The sequence below is a fragment of the Mastigoproctus giganteus genome, chromosome 11, assembly GCF_048544385.1.
Source record: "Mastigoproctus giganteus isolate SK-2022 chromosome 11, ASM4854438v1, whole genome shotgun sequence".
Taxonomy (NCBI): domain Eukaryota; kingdom Metazoa; phylum Arthropoda; class Arachnida; order Uropygi; family Thelyphonidae; genus Mastigoproctus; species Mastigoproctus giganteus.
In genome coordinates this window covers 176,709,985-176,726,897 of record NC_143585.1, presented here as the reverse complement: position 1 = coordinate 176,726,897, position 16,913 = coordinate 176,709,985, and the positions used below count along the sequence as shown (strand labels likewise).

The following is a 16,913-nucleotide window of genomic DNA, read 5'->3' as shown; positions in this document are numbered from 1 at the left end:
GGAACACGATCTAGAAAAATTAGGCAGATGGGCCGAGAAATATCAATTGAAGTTTAACGTTGACAAATGCAAAGTACTGCATGTGGGTTGCTGTAAACCCGGTGTAACTTATCATCTGTGCGCACTACACTGATGGTAATAAAGGAAAAACACCTGGAAGTAATTATGCAGCGAGATATGAAGTTCTCTGAGCTGTGTAGATGGGCTGCCCGGATAGCTCATAGGATTTTGTCAATGATATACAGGAACTCTGCTAGTAGGGATAAGGAGGTGATTATTCTATGGTATAAGACAATGATGAGACAACATCCCGAGTAGTGTTGCAGGCAGGCCTGGAGGCCTTAGTTTAGAAAGGAAATAGAGCTCCTAGAACTGGTACAGAGGTCAACGAGATTGATGAGTGTAACAAAGAGGGTGCTCTTATCGAGAATGACTTCAGTTTTGCAAATTGCGCTAAATGGAGGATAGTCACCTGCGAGGTGATTTGATTGAGGTGTTTAAGGCCCCGAATGAATTGAGCAGGTTCAGTGGTGATGGGAATTTTCCTTTTGTTCAGACTATACACACATAACGGGGCATAAATTCAAATTGAGGAAAGATAGTTGCGGAATAGTTGTGCGGAAGTTTTTCTTTAGCGAACCGGTGGTTGATTGTTTGAGCAAACTTCTATTTGTTATTGTGAAAGTCGATAGTTTGAATAATATAAAGCAAGAATTAGACAGACTGTTGGAGGGGATGGATAAATAGATAGATAGATAGATAGAATTGGAATTTATTTATTTTATTTTATTTTTTTGGCTGACGTTGTTTACTAAACATTCCTCCCGTCACTGACGGTATTCGAACTCTGGTGTTTTCCACACGGTGTGGGGAGGACAGCGATTCTGCCAACTGTGCTGCACGCGAGGAGCCCTAGTTTAACCTCTCACAAACCAATATGCCAAAATTGTTGCGCTGTAGATGCGAATGGGAGTTGGGTGGCAAACAATACAGTCAGTGATGCGTACAGCATTACAGGGAAAACACATTTCTGGGCATATTTTACAAATAAATCAGGATTCACGACAGGAAACGTTATCTCTGATCTTTATGATGTCTGACCTTACATGATCCACTCATTTTCCTGGTTTATTTTTAGTCCAATTGTATTTTAGCTGCTTTGGATTTTGTTCATTTTTGATCTGTGAGACTTCTTCTGATCTATCATCTGACCTTAAAAGTAAAGAATTTCACGTAGTTGTGTGGAAAATTAGATTTTGTTTCACTAACAAGAAAGAGTGGAGAGAGAGACAACCGCTTGTAGAGCTCCACTGGTGGCAAGTCGGATGCTGAAAATATCGGTAAATAACGATGTTTACGAGGGAACACAACAACTAATTGTGATTTGTCAGTAAAACATTATTGGATTCTGGGAATGGTGTCCAGAAGACGTGATTGTCGACCTTACCCTTAGCATAGAATATAAGTAAGAGGTCTGTGGCTGAAACCTTGATTGATCAATACAGCGTAAATCACCTCGAATATATTTAAAAGTATATCTATTGAAATGGGCTGAAAATCTTTCGGAGCCCTTGGATTTCTGGTTTTGGGAACAAGCGACAACATCGATATTAGTTAGTTTTGTCCTAAATTCTTTTCAGCCGCCTTAGAAAATCGTTGACTTTGCCAGTTGTTTGAGGAATACTGAAAAGCAAATAAACCTTACTGCGATAATAAAAAAAAGGGGTTTTTATCCGAGCGCAATTCGATTATCCGAACTGGTCGAACTGTTGTGTACTCGAGAAAGTTAATAATTGAAAAAGAGTTTTTTCCTAGTATTACTAGTAACTTACTTCGCCTAATTTTTTCACTTTTTTTGGAAGGCATTCCAATCCTTCTTCACATGGGCAGCTGCGTCTAAGGATTCCTTGTATATGACACGTCTCATCTGTCAACAAACAAACAAACAAACAAACAAAAGTAAATAAACAATAAGTGCTATAAATTAATAACAAGTAGCTGTTACTTGACGTTAATCACAATAACTCATTGCAAAATAAGGCATCGTTATTACTGGGCAGCCTATTACATAATAGGCTGGGTTTAAGTTTAGAATAGAATAGATTTGTTTACATGAACAAACATATTCTATTATGTACGTTGATTCGGCAGTATTTTTCGATCTTTTTTCTTCATTCGCCTGCGTGTCGAATGGTTTGCGCCACCCTGGAAAGACAGGTCCAGTTCTTGCTGCCGCTGAGAGAGGAATTTTAGCAACAATTTTTCATATTGTGCCTTCAGTCAGGTACAAGGGATGATTGCATTTCGGCGTAATCTATTCCGTGTTTTTTTTTTTTTTTTAACATGCAGACCAACCAGCGAATCCTCGCACTTTAATGACATAAATACACACGATCTTTGTGATGTACTGTGTGGAAGAATTTAAGTGACTGTTGTATTAGGCCGGACATGGGGACGGGACATTACGGGGCTCTAGAAAAGATTTTCTGCTCCTGGAATAAAGCTATTTTAAGAGAGATCTCTTTAAGGTTAGGCTTGTGCGTGTTATGCTATTTGGAATCTTTATTGTAAAATAAAAATTCCGGGGCTGTCGCCAAATAAGTAGGGGGGGCTATAGAAAAACACTCTCTCTTACATTTAATGGCATGTAGGCATTTGACATCAAGAGAGGGGAAACAAGTGGAAAAATATCGATAGGTTATGTCAGGTAATTTATTATTATTATTATTATCATCTCTCCTGAGGGGTTTCTTTTCCATCCCGCAACTGGTACTATTACCAGGTGTGTGGAGTGCTTGTTACGTTCGGTTATTATTATTGGTCGAGGAATTCTCTGACTATCTTGCAGATATACAGTATCACGGCTTTCTGAAGTTCCTTTTGTAGGTTATTATTGTTATGAATTTTTCTCCTTATAGAATTTTTCCACCCCGTGACAAGTACTGGTTGTTGTAATTGTTTTTGTGGAGTTTTCGGATCATCAGCAACTAAATAGTGCTCCGTGTATATTGATCGGCAATTTAAATTGTAAATTGCGTGTGTTCTGTGGCCGATTTTCTGTTTGCTAAACGAAAAACCTGAGTTTCCGGGAGAAAAAATCAATGCTACCATCGCCTGAGATCGACAAACTCATCCACGTTGTGAAAGAAAACCATTAAAATTCTTCATCGACAGGGCTCGAACTCAGGTGTTTGTCCACCCGGTGTGGGAAGGACGGCGAATGTACCAACTGTGCTACCCACGAGGGCATAAGTACTGATACAAGTGCAACGGGTGGATGGTTGTGTCTGGTTATTATTATTATTATTGCTATTTGTTGAGAAACTCTCTGACCACCAAACAGGTGTCCAGGATAGCGGCTTTTTGAAACTCCATATAAGTTTGGTTCTAATGGAGGCTTATTTCTGCTAGGTTCTCATAAGGTGTTTTGGCGCCGTGTCGGTTGTTGATACTGTGATCCATATGTCACAATTAATAATAATAATGATAATTATCCGTTTATTTAAACATGAGATTTTGGAAGACATACAAATTAAAATGCGTCCATTTTTGTGAGATTCATATATATATCTAAATTTGAATTAAAACAGGAGTTGTAATTTACATACGATCGTGATAACATTTATTAACTTATTTATAGATGATGTGCTTACATGCCCAATTATTTAGATTGGTTAGTTTATGACTATCGCCAGGGTATTATCTGTACTTATTTTCAGCTTATATATTTACAAATTCAGGCTACAATTGCATACGGCAGAACTATAAGGCATATTCTTCTGTAGCACAAATAATTTCTTCTGAAGATTCTGCAGCATGCCTATAACACTGGAAGTTTTGCAGAATGATGTGATAAACTTTTGTGATAAACTGGTCATTTCAGTTACTTCCCTTCTGTCTGGCATCGGAAATGGTTCCTGTGCGATATGCCAGTGTTCTTGAGTGTGTTTTTCCTGTAGTTGTTCTCTTTGAAAAATTTGTAGGAATCCGTAGTGACTGCATTCTAGAGCCTAATTTGTTAGATAGAAACATGCTTTTGAGAAAACTAAATTGTTAACAGTGGTTCTCAGTAGAAATTTCGCGTGCGACCTCGTTCTCGGCCCATTCAAGTTTGAGCACCTAAATATATTCGAAATTGAGAGCGTCTACCGTCCATCTGATGAGTTTTCTAGCAGGTATGTTTGCAGCTGTGATTTGTCTTTTTCATGGGGATTGGGTGGAAGTTGAAATGGAGAATCCGTCTTGAGATTGTGAAAGATTATTCAGCTCTCGGTCGACCAGCCTCAGGCGCGAGTGTTCCAGCTTGTAGTATCTGTTGAGCTATGGGGGCGCCTCTGTAGCCAGTTGGGCAGGAGCAGCAGTGCGTAGCACACGCTTCTTGATTAGACAGGAGTTCCAACCCGTGACTACCAAATACGGAGGATGCGGAAAGGTCAGGGAATGACCACCGCATATTTCCGGAGCAATATGGCCTTAGTTGCTAATGCTCCTAAAAATCAAAAATAACAATAACTGTTGAACTGTGTGCTTATGGAACTGAGGACCAAATGATGGAGGGTTAGAGTGGGACCTACTGTCCCTACATGATAGGTGTTTTGTATCATCAGCTCTTGCCCTTGCCTATCGCTCACTTGGCTGAGCATGCCTTGGTTTTTACGTAATAAATAAAAAAAATGTAATAAATAAATGTCTTCCAAAAGCCGTCTTCATCCCACGTAAGGTCCATGCCTGTGCGGAGAAATTTGTTCATTAGGGTGCCGTCTATTCGGATGTCAGTGTTATTTTTCTTTTTTTTTTTTTTTCGTCACTAAGTTAGGCTAATTTTCAGAAGGTGACTATGGCCGGACGTCCTAGAGTTCTCTCGGGTTCTTCGATTTGGGCGTGGGCATCACATAGTAGGTCTCAGTAGTTCCTTATCTCTGATGTGGTTGCCTCATCCAAGATCGGATTAAAGAAATGCAGGCGGAAATGAGGGATGAACATGTAGCGCATTCTTTTAGCAGAAATTGTTGAAACCGTGTGGTCCCAGTGCGACCTTATTTGGTACAGAAAATCATTTGATTGTGGGGATTAATATATTATGCTAATTATTTGGAAGAAATAATTGGGATAATATAGGCAAAGCTTATCGGGAAGGGGAGGGACATGAGGGTCATGTGGCATTGACCTCAAGGTTTATTGGGATATCTATTATAAAAATGTTAAATAATTTTTATAACAAAATGACCTTCAAAATGAGTGCATTTGCAGAGAAAAGTAAAAAGTAAAAACAGTTTTAAAAGCAAAAATGTAAAAAATACATTTGGTTGATATGTTATGTTCTAATAAAGCCGCAATTATTGTTTTTGGAGTTGCTTTTGACCGTTTTTTCGACATACACTGATCAGAACTTAGCTTCAACAACATAATGAAGTAGGCATGTGGCCATATTTACACGACGCATTCTCTGAACTCAATCAGTTTGGCTAAGTGTATAATAAGAAACAGATAAGAATAATTATAATTTTCCTTGCTTCGCTTTTAGAAAGCAAGTTGTAAAGAAAGAACTCACTTTCTTTTTTGAGTTTGGAGCAGCGACCACGATGGCCGAAGGGATATCTAGATAAACAGCATTCGCCTTCGCCGCAGTCGTCATCAGCGTTGCATTTCTTTTTCTTGTCAGCTATCACCACCTGGTAAGACAAAAGGATAAGCGAAATGCGTCAGTACTTTCATTAAAGATGTTAAAATTGAGTGAGTTTTGAGTATCCGTCGAAATTGTTGATTTTGGGTTTTCTTGACTTATCATTTCAGTCACTGCGAGTATTTCGACAACAAATTCATATTTCAAATTCGTATTTTAAGGCATCGATTACATTATGGCTTAAACAAATTAGTAAATTTAGGAGTAATCTTGCCGTGTGTATTTTTCGGCCAGTAGGACGCGTGGATATGGGAATTTGTGCTCATTATTAAGACCATGACGTTTACCCAAATCATTTGAAATATTCTGTGGCCTCAAAATACACGGAAAGACAAAAATATCCCTCAGTTTACTAAAGAATTAAAGATATTCTCTAAACAACAAATATAGTCAAGTAAATTTGCGTGCGCATTTTAGACCGCATTCATTGTTTGTGGGATGAAAATCTCTGATTAAACCGCTTAAGACAATCCTTCATACGTTACCTTTATTTGTTAACGGGATTTGGACCGCGACCATGTTGAACCAGTAATGAGCAGTGAGACCACAGTTCTGTCACCGGCGAATAAAAAAAGATATTTTGTTGATTGAAGTTCATCATCTTGGAACAGACATTATTTTTGATCACTCTTTTTAATCGAATGGGTGCATTCTAAATGGGGAGGAGAAGGAGGATTTCGTAGAATTAAAATGGTCAGTTAAAAATTATTGTAGGGCAGTGTTTCCAAACAATTGGCCGTTGGGATTGCTAAATGAAGGTATTACTAAACACGTAATGCATGACGCTTTAACTGAGAAAGACATTCTTTCCTAATATTTACAGCCTAATCTATTCAATTATAAACGACCAGAGAGAGAGAGAGAGAGAGAGAGAGAGATTTCAACATACCATAACTCAAAGATACGAACTTCTAGTTACAGTCGTGCAATAACCGATCAATATGGAGAAATCCTTCAAGAAGGAATTGTTTATTAGTAACAAGGGAATCATGCAGATGCATCGGACAATGGTAGAGGCACGCAGCAAGTACTGTATGCAAGTTAGAGAGGTCTTATAAATGATTTTGGAAAGAGAACTGCCCAGTAGCCATGAATTAACCATAATAACAGTAATAATATTTCGCGTCGATTTTCTGCTCCCCAACTCCATTTTTTCCCTTTCTCGATGAGATCAGATAATATAGCTTTTTCTACTTCTAGAGAAAAGGGGTCTTCATTGGGTTATCAGATATCAACTTTATGGTTTATGGGATATTATCAGCGTTACTGTTTGCCGTTGAAATTGAACCATTTATCAGTAATAAATCAACTTTAATAACTTATGCAGATGACATTAAAGGTCCTCTGATGAAGCCCCAGTAGTAAAAGAAACACCTATAAAAGCAAATGCAGAAATTCAAGAACTGCGAATTAACTAAATCTTGTAAAAATTTGTCACACACACAAAAAAAAAAACAAGAAAGAAAGAAAGAAAAATATCATATAGTAATCTTGTACGAAGATTCTCGAAGTGCAAAGCCAGTGACTTCGCACTTCGAAAATCTGAATTTTTAGAAACGTTATCTGAATACCAAAGCAGAAATAAACGCAGCATTTTGGTAGGTTAGACAAAATAAGGAGCTCACGAGTTACATCCCAATACGTAACAGAAGTGGATTGTATGCCCAACTGCTGTATGCTGCTGCAAATGGCGTTCAGCAGTTGGGCTCGACGTTTGAAAAAATATCAGGTTTCAGAGCTTAGAATACTGGATGACCTGCTGGATAAATAAAGCAGAGAGAAACTAGTTCAGGACAACTAAAGACGCCGACTTCTAATTATCTGTAGATTAAACAGCGGTATTGCCAAATTTTGGCAGGAACCGCTTAATACAACAAATAAATAATAATAAGAATAAACGGCTAAAACATTTTAATGTAAAACTTAAACGTAACTCAACTGACCCACCTAATTATAATGCGGAATCTGCTAGTCCTAGCTCATTTAATCTTGGTAATTTTTGTATTCTTTTCTCTGTTATACTGCTGAATAGGATGAAAAGGATACAGGAGTGAGGATCCCACTTCAACGTAAACATGCTCAGAAGATTTTTCCCAATGAATATATTTATATTCATTGGGAATATAAATTTAAAAGTATAGAACGGAAATTAATACTTGTCTGCAATGTAATAAAAGAAAAAAAAAAGCGGCAGGGATTTTCCACTAAACAAATTTAGCTGAAAGTGCAGCGCCGCCAAATGTTTTAACATGAAAGACAGCTCTTCACAATCGCCCTTCTCTGCACCTTTCGTAGGCTTTATCACCTGTATTTTCAGGTGTTCATTGCTGTTGCTGTTCGTAGGCTTTGAATACATTATTCTGAATGTGATCTCACCATCGTGCAGTACAAAAGGATAATGGCCTCCTCTCTAATTGCAAAATTTCGATAAATTATTGGTAAATACCATGAGAACTTTTTTGCTAACAGTTAACACATGTTGAAATTCATTCGCAAGTCTTTTTCTTTAGGGTTGAAATTATTGGGGATGAATTTCGCCTTCCATCGTCCTCCTTGTACAGAGTAGAAAATCCGCCAATGACGCAAGGAATTTTTATGAACATTTTTCACAATGTGGCTAACTTAGTTGGTCAATCGGAATGAAACATTCTGTGCGTTGAGATCTGTCCGTGGCACTTTCTGCCACCACATTTTACAGTGGAGGAGCTTGCTCTGAGCCTTCAATGCACATCATTCGCTGTGGAGATCTCCAACGATCGACAAGAGAGGTAAGCTAATAGAACCTTTCTTGAGTTTTACCAACTTACCCTTTTGAACACTGGTGAGCCTACCTATATTCATTTTTCGACAGGATCCATGAGTGCAATAGACCTTTCGATCTGTACTCCCTCCATATATATTATTATGGAGTGGCCTCTTCTTGAAAATTCACTAAACAGTGATCACCTGCCGATTCTCTGCAAGATCCAAAGAGGCAAACTCCCCCATCAAACACGTCGCTCCACTTGGAAATTTGGTAGGGCACTCTGGAATCAATATGCCTCTCATATCCAGTTAGATGATAAAATCATCCAATCCTAGCCCATAGACAATGTTACAGGACATGTAGCTAATCAAATATTACGAGCCGCTACCTCTGCAATACCAAATTATTTACAGGGGAAACGAAAACACAGTAATTACTGGTGGCATCAAGATTGTACACACGCTAAACAGTGGGGGAAAAAAATAGGTTGGAATTTATTTCGTAAATTTCCCACAACTAGTAACCTAATTAACTTCAAAATACTGAAAGCCAAGTTCCCCCAAATAAGACGAAAAGCAAAGAAAGATTAGCTTTTCCTCAAGTAACAACAAGGACACGGACAGCAAAATCATTAAGGAGAAAACCACAGACGCTTAATGTCAAATTATGTTCAATCCCCAGCTGAAATACTAAATTGGGAAGGGAAGCAGTTTTCATCCGGGAGGGGAGAAATAGCAAATGCCTTAGCAGAATCATTTTCCAATATATCAGCAATACCCACCTACAACGAATTAAAGAATCTGCAGCACAGCATAAGATTAATTTTTATGCGATAGATTCACATCCATACAACCAGCCATTCACATTAACAGAACTTTTAGGGGTGCTCAGTAAATATCTGGTAATGGTGCTGGTCCAGATGAGATCTACTACATAATGTTAAAACAGCTTAAGAACAGTGCAAAGAGAACATTGTTAAACTATTACAACCGAATATTCTTAGAAAATGCTTACCCAACTTCCTGGCGTTCACTCAGTAGTTCTAGCCTTCCCAAAGCACGGAATGGCTCGTAACTTTCCACGTAACTACAAGCCGATTTCATTGACTAGTTGTTCAGGCAAAGTCTTAGAAAAAATGGTTCTCAGGCAACTAACGCGGTTTCTAGAAACTAATAACTTGCTTAATAGTGATCAGTACGGGTTTGGAAAGAACCGCTCCACGTTAGATGTAATGATAAAAGCAGAACCAGATATCCGTAATGCCTTCCTAAGAGGACATCTGGTTATGATAAATATCGATATTAGAAAGCCTCTGATACCACCTGGCTTCAAGATCTTCATTTTTTGGGCTCGACAGGTTATCTTCAGCAATTTATACAAAACTTCCTACGCCACAGAACGTTTCAGCTCAGATATATGAACAAGAAGCGGGTGTACCGCAGGGTTCCGTCCTCAGTGCAACATTATTTGCAATGAGAATCACAAACATGACACGGGATGCTCCAAATATAGAGTAGAATCGTATATGTTTGCCGATGACCTCATTATCTCTTGTCAATCCCAAACTACGAACACCATTGAAAGGCAACTTCAAATTTTCGTAACTAAAATAGAATCATGGGCGTAGCGCCCATGATTCTATTTTAGCTACGGAATGGTTATTCTCTTGCAGAAAAGAAATCCACCGCAATTCATTTCTGTGAAAAACTCCAACTACATTCGGATCCAGGAATACATTTAAAAAATAGCCTGATTCCAGTTACCAACAAAATTGGTCTATTGGAGTTATACTAAGGCATTAAACTAAATTTTGCTTCTCATATAGTTTATCTTCCGACGACTTGCCTTAAAAAATTGAACATCCTAAGAGCTGTCTCTGCTATGTCTTGGGGTGCTCACAGAAGCTCTCTCCTACACCTCTATAGAGCTTTAATAATATCACACTTGGATTATGGATAACGTCTACGACTCCTTTAAGAAAAGTTCTCTATTATGTCTGACCACCATCCAGCATAGTGCCCTTAGGACAGCTGTGGAGCCTTCGGAACATCTCCGCAAAGCCTGTATATTGAGGCGAATGAACCTCCTCTATGTACAAGGAAAAAATCCTTATTGAGTATTATGCAGCAAAGTTAAATAGTATTCCATCCCATCGCAGCTGGCAGTATCTGTTTGACCTTCAATAAACCATACTATATACAATAAACCTAATGAAAACCGTCCCGCAGGACTGCAAGAGCTCATACTCAGTTGGAATATTAAATTCCAGCATATCCTCGAAGATATTGCTCCTCCTGAACATCCTTGGATTCAATCCTCACCTCTGTGATAATTTCTTTCTGAGATGGAAGAAAGGCTCCCTGCCAAACTACAACTTTCAGCAGCTACGTTAAGCCCACACCTTAGAAAACTCAGAGAAACTACATATTTTCACTGATGGCGTCAAAAAAGATCCAGCTGAAAAGAGATCTATGCCGCAGAATTGTTCGCAATAAAACTAGCTCTAGATATATAAATAACCATCATATCAAGCAATCTCTGATATATACCGGCTCTCTAAGTGCAATCACTGCCATTCAATCTACCTTTTACGCCTCTCATCCAAATCTTAAAGAGATCCGATCCAAATTATAACATCTGGGATCCCTGTTCATGTCGGCATCCCAGGTATGAAAGTGCGGATGACGCTGCTAAAGATCACGACACTGCACCGTCCTCTCAACTAAAAGTGCCCTACACTGACTATAAATCCATTATTAAAATAACATGTTGGAAAGAATGGACCCAACTCTGGCATACTCAAACCAATAATAAACTGCTGCAGGTAAAAAAGAGCCTCAGCTTTGGGCATCTAATTTCAGCAGAGGCAGACGAGAAGAAGTGATTCTACCAAGACTCCGCATCGGATATTCCCATCCAACTCATCTGTTACGGCTATGGCAGAGAATCCTCCTCAATGTTTTTTTTTTTTTTTTTTGCCAGTCGCAACCCACAATAAAACATTCAATAACATATTGTTATTGAATGTCCCCAACATTCAACTATCCAAAAATCTAGCTTTAGCTCACTGACCGACTTGCAGGAACCGTTAACTTTAGTACATATTCTAGGAAATTTGCAAATTTCGAAGAACTATTTAACTATTTGAAAGGCATAAATTTGAATAATAGTCTCTGGTTATGATGTGTGAAATTGGTATAAGAAAATCATGAATAGGCAAAATACGGCCCAAGAACCCCTGTGCCATAAAATCCCAAAAACAACAACAGCAGTGGAGGATTCGACAAGTGTTGTTTGGTCTGACAAACCGCGGTTCCTGCTGTTTCATATTAATGGGTGGACCAGAATATGATAAAACATGGCTCCATGGAATCATCCTGCCAGGCGTCAACAATGCAGGTTTCAGACGACAGCAATATAATGGTATTGGGCCCTCTTAATGCAAGCGAGCAACATTTGGATTGCCAGAAGTTATCTGCCTATTATTTACGAAGAAACGCATCCTTTGATAGCTGCGGTGTGCTCACCTGCGAATGGGTTCTTTCGATAGGATGATGTGCATGCCACAAAGCCAGAATTGTACAGAACTTGTTCCAGGAACAGGAGAGTCATTCGATCTGCTGTAGCGCCTCCCTATTCACCCGACTTCAATGCAGTTGAGCACCTGTGGGCTGAGCTGATGTGTCTTCGAAGTAGAGATTCGCTGCCACCCGGCACTTGCTTGCAACAGTTGCGAAAAACAGTTTAATCATTAGGGGCCAACATCTCTGTGGTACCTTTTCGACACAGTGTGAAGCCGTGATTTGAGTCCAAGCCATGACGAGTTCAAGCTACTGTATTATAAAAGTTGAAGGGAGGGAGGGAGATACTCGCTTTTAAGGATGACAAAGTGGCCACTCGGTCCTCACAAATCCATATTCGACTTCCTCTGATACTGACGTTCAGTTTCTGTTGTCTATCTTTTCTATAGACATTTCCACGGACACTGTTCTTCTGAATTAACATCTGTAATCCGTTTTTCTTCTAAACCATCCCGAACACGTGAATCAACTAGTGAAAATTCATTTGCTGTTCATCTACCTTCATTTGCATTAACTTTCCTTCGCATGTAATTCGTAAAATACAGAAGTTCCAAGCCACTACCAACAAGTGTCTTCTGTCTTTTCAATCTTCAACCTATATACAGGGTGTCTCAAAAATCTTGCTACAAACATTTAGGGGAGGTAGGTAACATCTAAAGGAATGTGAATCGCGTCGGAACCCATAACCGGAAACGTCAGGGGAAAGTAGTAGCAGGGGCACAAGAAGCAGAAATGACACAAGACAGTAATTAGTGGCAAACATTTATTTGACATAATATTAACAATGGAGTACGGGATGGATGCATTTCATGATGTTACAACAGATGCTCCAAGGTTCCACCATCAGACGCGATGACACCGACGCAGCATGGATTGGCGGACACGGTCGAACACACCTGCAGTTTCTTTGACAGTAGCAGCAGCGCAGACGAGTCTCACCAGAGATCCATTTCCGTCTCCACAGGCAATTCATACACGATAGATTTGAGGGCCCCCACAGAAAGAAATCAAGGCTCGATAAATCAAGTGAGCCTGGGGGCCAGGTAACGGGTCCACCACGGCCAATCCATCGACGCCCAAAACGCCTGTTCAAATGGTCACGAACACACCTTCCATAATGGGCAGGCGCCCCGTCATGTTGAAACTAAATGTCGCGTCTCACATTTGCTGGAACATCGTCAAATAGACCTTTCTTGAACAAGTTCCTGGTACAACTTGTTCGAGAAAGATCCGATCTTTAGCGCAGTTCATGCGGGATAGTAAGATGTATGGGCCGACTAAGCAATCACCGACCATACCTGCCCACACATTTATTGCGAAGCGATGTTGTGCCGCATGGGCCCTCTGCTAATCCATACATTAGGTGCATGTCTGCCAGCTCACAGTTCGTATAGCGATGCATGCTCTTCGTGCGGCGACTACTACTTGAATGAGTAAACCAGAAATTTTCCCTCTCGCGAACTGATGAACAGCGCCGTGTATCGACTGACGGTGACGTTTCCGGTTATAATGCGATTCACATTCCTTTATAATAATAATAATAAATATGTTTATTGCAGACAGTGATGTTACCTACCTCCCCTAAAGGTCTGTACCAATATTTTTGAGACACCCTGTATACACTACGATAGTAGCGTGTCGATCGTGGCTTGTTTTTGGAGTACAGAAAAGAAAAAAAAAAAAAACTGCAATTTGCGTTACTAACTTTCAGTTATGTCGCGCTGCATTTTTTCATTCCTTCCGAAAATGTAATCCTTTATTTATGACGTCGCTCGAGGCACCCTCTCTGAGGAAAGCTGTGGGTTCAAATCTTGTCCAAACGAGAGGAATTTTTTCATACTGCGTTCATGTTAGATAGCCCCTCCCCTCTCCTCCCCTTTGAAAATTCGTTTGTTATCGAGAAAAAGCAACCGCCCTAGATTGTCGGGCATAATGACATCTCCAGATTGGTTGCTTTTGGAGAAAAAACAAAACAACCGTTATTTGTAAAGTAAGTGATCGTTTCTTATTACATTGCATTTGCCTTCGTCAGTTTCGATATATTCGACAGTGGGAGAAAGCAGGGGATGTCAGTCGGGAAAGTAGTTGAACTTAAAACAGATTCATGGGATCACGTAATCGCTGTCAATTAGCGAGAAAAATATTTGTGATGTATTTTGAATAATCAACATATTTAGCACACAATTTTGCGTAATATATTTATTATTCCAATCGATTAGCGTATTATTACACATCTCAGCATCTTACATGTTTGGAGGACAATGAATCTACCCCAACTGAAGAAAGCTGGAGTTCGGCTTGAGTTAAATTCGCTGTTGGAGTCATCCAGGCGAATTTTCGTGATGTTAACGACAGAATCGTTAATTCGGAAACGATATGCGTCATGTCACCTCCTCACATCAGTTAGCCTGTAGGTAGAGAAATATAGGTTTTTTTTTTTTTTTTTCTTTTTTAGTGTAGAGAGTTGTGCTTTCCTCCTGTATCAGTTTGTTTGCTACGCAACCCTATCAGACTCACTAAGGACACCTGGTCTTGATTCCTAGAAGCTGGTAAACCAGTTTATACAAAACAGACTCATTTCAATTCTCTTTTGCATCTAAAGAAACTCCAGCCATCCAAGGTTCCATTTTCTGCTTATTTTCTTTTTCAATTCCCAGCGTACAGTACTTGATCATGTGATCATTAAATTATTTATTTCTTATCGTTAAGTTACTGACTTGGAAATTTAGCATTTAGTATTAGTATTGGCAAATGATGCAAGAAAGCAAGCTTATACAGCACCAGCCAAAAAAAATTCACCTATCCACCCCTCCAATAGTTTGTCTAGTTCTTCGTTCAGAGGTTTGTTGATTCTTTTAGGGCAAGGAGTTTTTCTGGCACTGCTCGGTTATGGTCCAAAGCAGGCGATTATTTTAAGTAATGTATATTCTTGCCTTGTTGTTGCACACTGTTTTTTTTTTGGATGCAGTTATTTACTTCTTTGTGCTGTCAACAAAACATTCTTGAGAATCGCAAGAATTGAGGATGGCGATGACCACCAACAGTCAAGTTCGTAATTTATAAGCAAAGTTATTCGAAGATGAAATATAGCTTAAATTAACCTACCACAAATATGCCACTAATGTTCCTAAATCTGATTTGTGGAATTTCCTTAAATGTCTTCTTTAGTCCATTTCAATTAATTAATTTACGGTATAACGGGGAATTAATGAAACCATAAATTAAACGTGTGAGTTTAAGTTCTTAACTTACCGTGAATGCCAAACAAACCGCAGCCAGAATCAGAAACTTCATGATGGCAGATTAATTTTAGATGAAATTTTATGGTTTGCAAGTATTTTATATTCCAATTGTGGGAATGACCCGTCTGTCTTCTCTTGTTTACAGAGATAAGAAGATCCGTCTATTTATCACCACACATCTGTAAGAGAAAAAGATATTCACTAGACTGACAGTTATCACGAAAATATTTATAAATAACGTGTTTACATTCTGTTCTCGCCGTTGCTGAAACTAAGAAAAGGTATCAAAGAGGTAGTCACACCTAATTGAGACTAAATAAATAAATGATATGTTTATGTTCCCTGATTACCGTAATAAATAACAATAATCCCGATCACCGTATCAACTACCAAAGACCATAAACAATGTCCTAACAGCAATAGGCCTGTCAGAGAACACCTACAAGGAACTCCAGAAAATTACAATCCTGAACACTTGTTCAGGATTGTCAGAGGGTTCCTGTACCAACAGTAACAGCAGCCATAACACTCACCTTGTGCACTCGGTACCAGTACCCGTCACGGGGTGGAGTACCCCATCTCAATACCCCATCAGGGAGAAATAATAGAGAATCTTTTATTGCAACCACCTTCAACTGAACAGTTACAAGACTGGATAGCGTTGCAAATGTCCCTTCACGGCCAAAATGCCATTTAATCGATAAAATTAAATGTAACTGCGAGACTTATTTTCATACTTAACACGCATAAATTTAAGGTAAAGTAACATTCAAAGCTTAGTGTTTCTAATTGTACTTTCTTCATTTTGAATCCTTTTTCACACCACCGTCAAGTTAGTCTCTGGTAAGGGTTGCATGGTGCTTTTTCTGCAGGAAACTCATTAACGGACTCTGTTTTTATTATTTTGTCCTTGCTTGCCTTGTCACAAAATAAAACAGAACTGTTCTAAACCAGATTTTTTTTCCAGTAAAAATCTCTTTTAAACGTAAAACAAAAGTTCGCTGAAATCAATTTCTGTTCATTTCACTGACATTATTTTGATGGATTTTAATTTATTTCCACAGAAAATAAATTACTATTTTCCCTCATGTTTATCATATAAAATAGTTGTTTTGAGTTCTTTATCGCACCGTATAAAAAGAAAAAAAGGAGGAATTGAGCCTTATTTCCAGGGTTCCTCATGAGAAGGTTAGAGATCACTGAACAACAGGAACACGGCTGCAACGAAAGCACTGCATTTTAAGATATTGTATGAATTTCTTCAACGACCGATGTTATTTGATCCATTACAGCAAACATCGTTCCATGAACGGCAGAGGGTCCCTAGTAAAGTTCGTAATTGGAGCCAGAAACGGGACATAAATCTAAACATTGAAAGCGTTACAATGACTTTTATGGAGCGATGTAAAAGAAATCGCACATTGTGCAACTGGGCACCATTAAGCTGCATTTATTGGTTTTCAGAAAATGGATTAAATCAAGCATTTGACAGGGGCTAAACTTTAGTATAGTGTGCCCCTGGGCGTGGCGGACGAAAAGTCGAAGTGAAGGACCTGATTGGTTCTGTCGAAGAGAAGGACCTGATTGTTCCTTCCCTCCTCGTGTTACGGGGAAAGGATAGGTTATGAACAGAAAGTCACGTGATGGACGTGAACATAGAA

General features: G+C 39.0%; 1 protein-coding gene and 1 long non-coding RNA gene across 2 annotated transcripts in view; one reads left to right on the top strand and one right to left on the bottom strand.

The window, feature by feature from the left end:
- LOC150078586 (voltage-dependent calcium channel subunit alpha-2/delta-3-like) overlaps positions 1-16,913 on the top strand; it is a 713,185-nt gene that overhangs the window by 132,728 nt on the left and 563,544 nt on the right. The window lies entirely within an intron of this gene.
- On the bottom strand, positions 1,833-15,309 carry LOC150078588 (uncharacterized). Its single transcript, XR_016547645.1, has 3 exons — positions 15,263-15,309; positions 5,552-5,672; positions 1,833-1,927 (listed from the first exon to the last, which is right to left on the bottom strand). It is a non-coding gene; the product is annotated as an uncharacterized LOC150078588 (long non-coding RNA).